We start from the raw sequence: 6,305 nt of genomic DNA, 5'->3' as shown, positions 1-6,305 counted from the left end.
GGGGGGGTGAAGTGCCATGCAATGTCCTAACTACTAGAATGATAGACAAAGTGTACTTTTATCTGCTCTACCGGCTGGTAAAAACCCTGCTCTGCATAGCATGGACCATTATCACAATATACTAAAATACCATGAGTGTGGAATATTTATACTCATGTTCCATGTTTCACCTCTTGGATCAATGGCCTTTGGCAATCTAGATCATTGTTAGGATGCTATTGGGTTGCGCAATGAATGGACGAGTTGAGATGCAAGGTATAGAGAGGGAGAGAGGAAGAGGGTATTAAGCTATACAAGGAAGAAGAGCTCGGTGACACAAATTGGTAGGGTGTTGTATGCATCTTTGTCAGTGTTGTTAGGTGATGAAATGATCCGATTAGCGTGACGATCAATCGTTGTCTGATGAGCATTGGAACCATGGCTTAGGGCTCGGAGGAGCCAAAAATGTAGAAGAATGAAAGGGTAGTAGGAAAAGAGTAGTTCATGAGAGAGAGGTATCCATGAGCATAGCGGCTGCTTTACTCGTCTTTGGTTGTATCTGCCTATGTTTTTAAGGCGGTAAGGCGAGGCGAGGCGCTGGGGGGGCGCCTCACAGCCTAAGCGCTAAAGCGTAAGGCGAGGCGACGCCTTAGACACGTGCATATATAATATATGGCAGCCAATTAGGAGATTTAACAACTAGCATTAACTTAATAAATTGTACATACATATATAATAGATGGCCACCAATTAGGAGATTTAACAACTAACATTAACATATAAACTGTTACCAAAGCATAGGCCTCAAATCATCTTGTGTATATGACAGAACGGCGCCTTTGAAGTTCAGCTTCATCCTCCTCATCAATATATCGCTCCATAGCTTTAAACTTTCTAGTGTTTAAGGAATTGTGCATCTCTATCCTAATCTCCATGGATGCCTCGGGACACTTATCCGCATCACTGGAACCCCCAGAAAAGTGCTGCTTTAGCCTTCTCACTCCACCATGGACTATCTTGCCACACAATGTACACTGGAGTAAATCTTTCCTCTCTAAATCCGGCCAGAACCCATACTTCCAGGCTGGATCATCTGATGTAGCTCTTCTCCTAGGATCATTGGCTAGATCCATCAGAGCAGGTACACCTGGCTACTGTCAAAGAAAAAGAGAGAAGAGCCAAATCACTAGAGCAGCCAGATCAAGCATGGGGAAGGAGAGAAGCAGTGGTGGGGCTGCTGCCTTGTGGGTGGAGAAGCAGATCTGGGAAGAAACAGATGCAGATGAGGAGCGGGCAAGCACATCTAGCTACACTGCTGTGCATAGAGAGGCAGCACCTAACAGTTAGTAGAGGAGCTGTGCATAACAGAGCAGGCAAGCATGGCAAGCTACACTGCTGGATGGAAGAAAGAGGAGAGGGGGAAAGGGGGGAGAAGAGAGGGCTGAATTCATACCTTGATGTGGTGCTGATCTGCTGGAAGAGGGATGGAAGAAAGAGGAGGATGGGGAGGAGCTGCAGCCAGAGAGGAGGGGGAGGAACTGTGGCCGGAGGGAGGAGGCTGGCGGCTGCCGCAGATCTGAGGAGGAAGCCTCCGTCAATGGTCCAGAGAGGAGACAGGAGAGACCTCTCGCGTCGATTCACTCTCTCTTTCCCCTTCTCATAACTGGTCGCACCTGAACCAATGTTTCCCGCGCCTGTGTTCCCGCCCAGGTCAGTTTTCCCGCCTGCAATCTCTGTTTCCCTGCCTGACAAGCTAAGGCGTCCGATTTGGTCTGAGGCGTGCAAGGCGGCGCTAAGGCGGACGCTTCAGACGCCTTACAGCCTAAGGCGGACGCCTTACACGACTGTCTAAGGCAAGGCCGACGCCCTGAGTCTGGAGGGCGCCCTGACGCCTAGGCGTCGCCTAAGCGACGCCTTACGGACGCCTTAAAAACAGAGGTATCTGCACGTCAACAAATACTAAGGGGAAAGGCGGCATAACTAGGGGCTAAGGGCATCACTGCATCTTCACCTTCATTAAGTGCATGAAGACAAATACACCGAACATATCTTCACCCTCATCAAGAACTACTACTAGTAGGTGGATAGGAAGAACATGACAATGGCTCATGAACTCGCATGTTAGATGGACCAGATTGATATTTGCCTATGAGATCAAGCCGATTGCCCCCAACCCTAACAGTTGTGCGTGTGATCGGTAGCGATTTGTGCTATCAGAGAAACAACTAGTAGGTGGACAGGAAAAACACAACAATGGCTTCTTATGGACTTGCGTGTTAGATCAACCATATTGATATGCGCCTATGAAATCAAGTCGGTTGTTCAAATTGCCCAACCCTAACACCTCGAGTGTTAACATTCAATGACGAATGTCATATCCTCAGCTGCAAGGCAACATTAGGTATGAAGCAAGATAAGTCCAAGGCCTGAGCCAGCTAAACAAAGCCGTTCTCCACCTGAGCTTGTAGCCTTGTAGCCAAGTGATTCCAAATTGTAACTTTGGCTATAAGTAGTTGTGCGTGTATGTGGAAATCGGTGTCGATCAGATAAACAACCTACACGGGTTGAACTTAATGCTGTTGTTGATCTTGTTAGTTGGAGCATGTTCTGGTGCACATAAGAGTTCCTCTAGGGCATAAATGCTAGTATGGACATTTGGTTTGATTGAGAATTGCTTTCAAGGACCTTAAAGGATGAGTTGTCGAAGACCTAGGTGGTCCAGAGTGGGCCCAACCTCTATGAGGCTTGACAGATTATTTTTAGCCGTCGATCCTCTTTTGTTGTTCTTGCGTTTCCTTGTGAGCTTGCAGGATCATGAAGCGTCGGCTCGTGCAGTTTAGTGGATTCATTAATAGTTTGGGTGAATTTGCAGTTTAGTGGATTCATTAATAGTTTGGGTGAATTTTCATCACAACCTGATGCATTACCCCGTTATTTTCGCGTAGTTGCGACTAGGTACATGGTATGACATCGTACAATGCCCCATTTCACTATTATCTTTCAACAAGTTTGCAAGTCTAGCGGTCAACCCTTGTTCAATGTTCTTGCCATGATGCTGGGAAAAAGACTTGCACAATAACTAGGCGAGGCGCGAACAAGAGAGATAAATAGCCATACCCTTACTTAATGATATGCTACACCTACTTGACATTTTCAAAATTAGTACTGAAAAGGTAGAGTGGAAACATTACAATAACTACACTCTTCATTCCCTAGATTGACAAGTACTTTAAAGCAAATAATGTTAGGGCCATGGCTAGAGATAGTGAAACAGAGGGAATATATTATTGATATTGCATTCTTACTAGCAATTGGTTTTGTCGCCAGGTAGTTAGGGTCGTTTGGCCTGGCTTCACTCGGATCATGATCACTTTTCTAGCTACTCAACCTTTTTCCTTGACCTGTTCGACCCACGGTCTTGGTAACTATCAGTACATCTCTCCTTAGGTGGCGGGGTGTGGGACCTTGGGTTTAGTGAAGGGCTAAGCAACTGTCTTTTAGAACACCGACTCCTCATAGAGGTGTGCATATAACCTCTTAATAAATGCACTGGTGATTCCATCAATGCAAATTGGCTATTGTCTAGAGAACATATTGTGGAACTTTGAGAGTGTTGTGTACTGAAATACATGTTGTTTTATATGTACGTGTTATAGAAAAAAATGCATAAAGGGGATGCAGATAGATACTTAAATTTGACCTAACCATGCTCTAAAAGCCAAGAGCATCTTAAGTGAAGTCCTTACTTTCAACCACAAGAAATTTTGTAGAACCAACTAAATACCAATTATATTTCACTTAATAATGTTTATCATCTTTCTTATGCTTATTTGAGTTCTTCCATTGGGAGATATAACCTATGCACCAAGACACTAACCACACACAAGACCATTAAGAGGATTTTGTATTTATATACTCCCTCCGTCCCAAAATAAGTGTCTCAACTTTGTACTAACTTTAGTACAAAGTCATACTAAGCTTGAGAGAATTCCTTATTTAACATCGTGTTTAAATTTTATGCCCTATTTGACATCGACAAATGATTTCTTCCCTATCTAACAACGAGTCTAAATTTTATGCCTTTTATGACACTTGTGTCTATTTTAAGCATAAATTACACCTGAAAAGACCCTTTTGCCCCTCATGAGTATGAGAGAATTCCTTATTTAACATGTTTAAATTTTATGCCCTATTTGACATCGACAAATGATTTCTTCCCTATCTAACAACGAGTCTATGCCTTTTATGACACTTCTGTCCATTTTAAGCATAAATGACGCCTGAAAAGACCCTTTTGCCCCTCATGTGGTATGTTTGTGTGCGCGCGCATGTGTGTGCTACTGCGTGCGTAAGTGTGTGCGCTGCTGTGTGCGTTTGTGCGGCTGCGTGCGTGTTGCTCGGTGTGCTGCTGCGTGCGTGTGTGTATGTGCTGCTGCATGTGTGCTACTGCCGCTGCGTGTGGTGTGCTGCACGTGTGTGTGCGCGCGCTCCTGCCCCACACAGATACCACATGAGGGGCAAAAGGGTCTTTTCAGGTGTCATTTAGGCTCAAAATGGACTGAAGTGTCATGAAGGGCATAAAATTTGGACTCATTGTTAGATAGGGAAGAAAAAGTTTTTCAGTGTCAAATAAAGAAACGAAATTTAAGGTAGTGTTAAATAAGGAATTGTTTCGTTATATATCATGGAGGCTTTTCTATAAAGATAAGTGAGTTTTGAGCTTTGTTTTGTCAGTGAATTCTTGTGGACCGAGCTTGGTTGAGCTAGGGCCTGATTTGCTTGATTCACAAGTAACAGAATAGATTTTTATCGTAGAATATATTACCTGCTCCTGAAACATTAAAAGATTAAAGCCTTCTTTCTCTTGCCAAGAAAACTGCATCTTGCTGCCAAACTGATTGTTGAGGTTTGATATTTTTGTTTGCCTGTTTCTTGAATCTTGATAAATGGTTTCTCTTTTGCAGCCAACCTGAAGTGAAGTGGATTTAGGGAAGCATTCAATTTTGCATCTTTAAGGTTGCCAGATATTAAAGTCGTCTTTGAGCCTATTATATCCTCATTTTATCATCACTGATCAAACTGATGAGAGCTGCCAGAACATGCAAATGGGTATGTGTAATTACTATAGCTCTTTTCTTTGGTGTAACGAGAATATTTCCTTAGCTTGCGGTTGTCAATATCTGAATTCATTCTTCTTAGATTTTGCTCCAGCGAAAATCTCGTGTTTTCACTTCTACTTGTTTCAGGAAATAGCAAACTATTCATTCCTTCTGTTATGTACTTGTACTCTTTTACATTTTGCTTGACACGCTCCACTATGTTGTTTTTCTGCAGAAACAAACAGTCGCCTCATTCACCTTCTCAGATTTTTTATGGCCTGTACTGCTTAATTCCTTGGCCCATTCTGCTGAAAAGGTATACCATACTGTTCCTGTATTACTATGACCCTAAGGCACAAAGTATTAAGAATGTCTCTTTTGATGTTATTTTTCTTCTCCAAAATGGCAACGTAGGTTCTGTTTCTGGACGGAATGGCGTTCCAGATTGGAATGCTAATACTAAAGAGTGTCCATGTCCTGACTCGTCCATGAAGTGGTTTGACCTAACCTCTGCCCTCAAATGCCTATGCTCACCCAAGCTGTAGATCACAAATACCTTGCTGGTCAGGCTGCGCTCTGCTTCCCATGGGAACTGATGCTTAACTCAGCCCTGCTCGGCGGGGCAGCTGGCTGCCCATCTCCATCGCCCGCCTCATGCTTACTCTGTCTGCCTCATCCTCCGTGTTACATTCTTCCTCCAACAGCAAGGTGTGGTTTGGCTTTCGGTTCTGTTTTGCCGGCGAGAATGGTGAAGGCTTTGGTTAACATTTAAGATCAGCATTAAAACAGGCTTCTACTGTGCAGCCTGTGTTATATCACTAAATAAATGGAATTTAATTTCAATGCCACTAGTTGACTCTGAAACTATAAATGTATTAAAGAAAATGGAGTCACAAATGCAACCAACACAACCCTCTACACTTACATCCCAGGCTACACAGCCCCTACAGTAAGATGCAACAAACAGAGAGCCAAACTAACAATCTTAACCAAACAGGTTCCAACACAAGAAGTAAAGGCAGGACAAACAGGTCCGTCTATTAGTATGTCTTCCGTTTTTGCTATGCTGATGTATTGACCAGCCTGGACTATATTGGTTCGGAAACCACCTCATTAACACATATTGACCCAGCTTGTACTAGTCACTGGAGCACATGCCCCCACCACACAGCCCTCTCAATTGTGTGCTCTACTCACCTCCAGATTGAATCCCCTTCTCCAAAATCC

The 6,305-nt window shown here is 43.6% G+C and overlaps 1 protein-coding gene across 1 annotated transcript in view; it reads left to right on the top strand.

Moving 5' to 3' along the window:
- Window positions 1-5,921, top strand: part of LOC119285395 (zinc finger CCCH domain-containing protein 36-like) — an 11,114-nt gene extending 5,193 nt beyond the window's left edge. The window contains exons 6-8 of the transcript XR_005139484.1: window positions 4,944-5,088; window positions 5,314-5,394; window positions 5,493-5,921. The gene's annotated coding sequence lies outside the window, so the exon portion shown is untranslated. The remainder of the gene's footprint in view (window positions 1-4,943; window positions 5,089-5,313; window positions 5,395-5,492) is intronic.
- The last annotated feature ends 384 nt before the right edge of the window (window positions 5,922-6,305 follow it).

Source organism: Triticum dicoccoides, chromosome 1A (assembly GCF_002162155.2).
Source record: "Triticum dicoccoides isolate Atlit2015 ecotype Zavitan chromosome 1A, WEW_v2.0, whole genome shotgun sequence".
NCBI lineage: Eukaryota > Viridiplantae > Streptophyta > Magnoliopsida > Poales > Poaceae > Triticum > Triticum dicoccoides.
The sequence above is the reverse complement of the archived record's forward strand: the minus strand, read 5'-3'. Positions and strand labels throughout refer to the sequence as shown.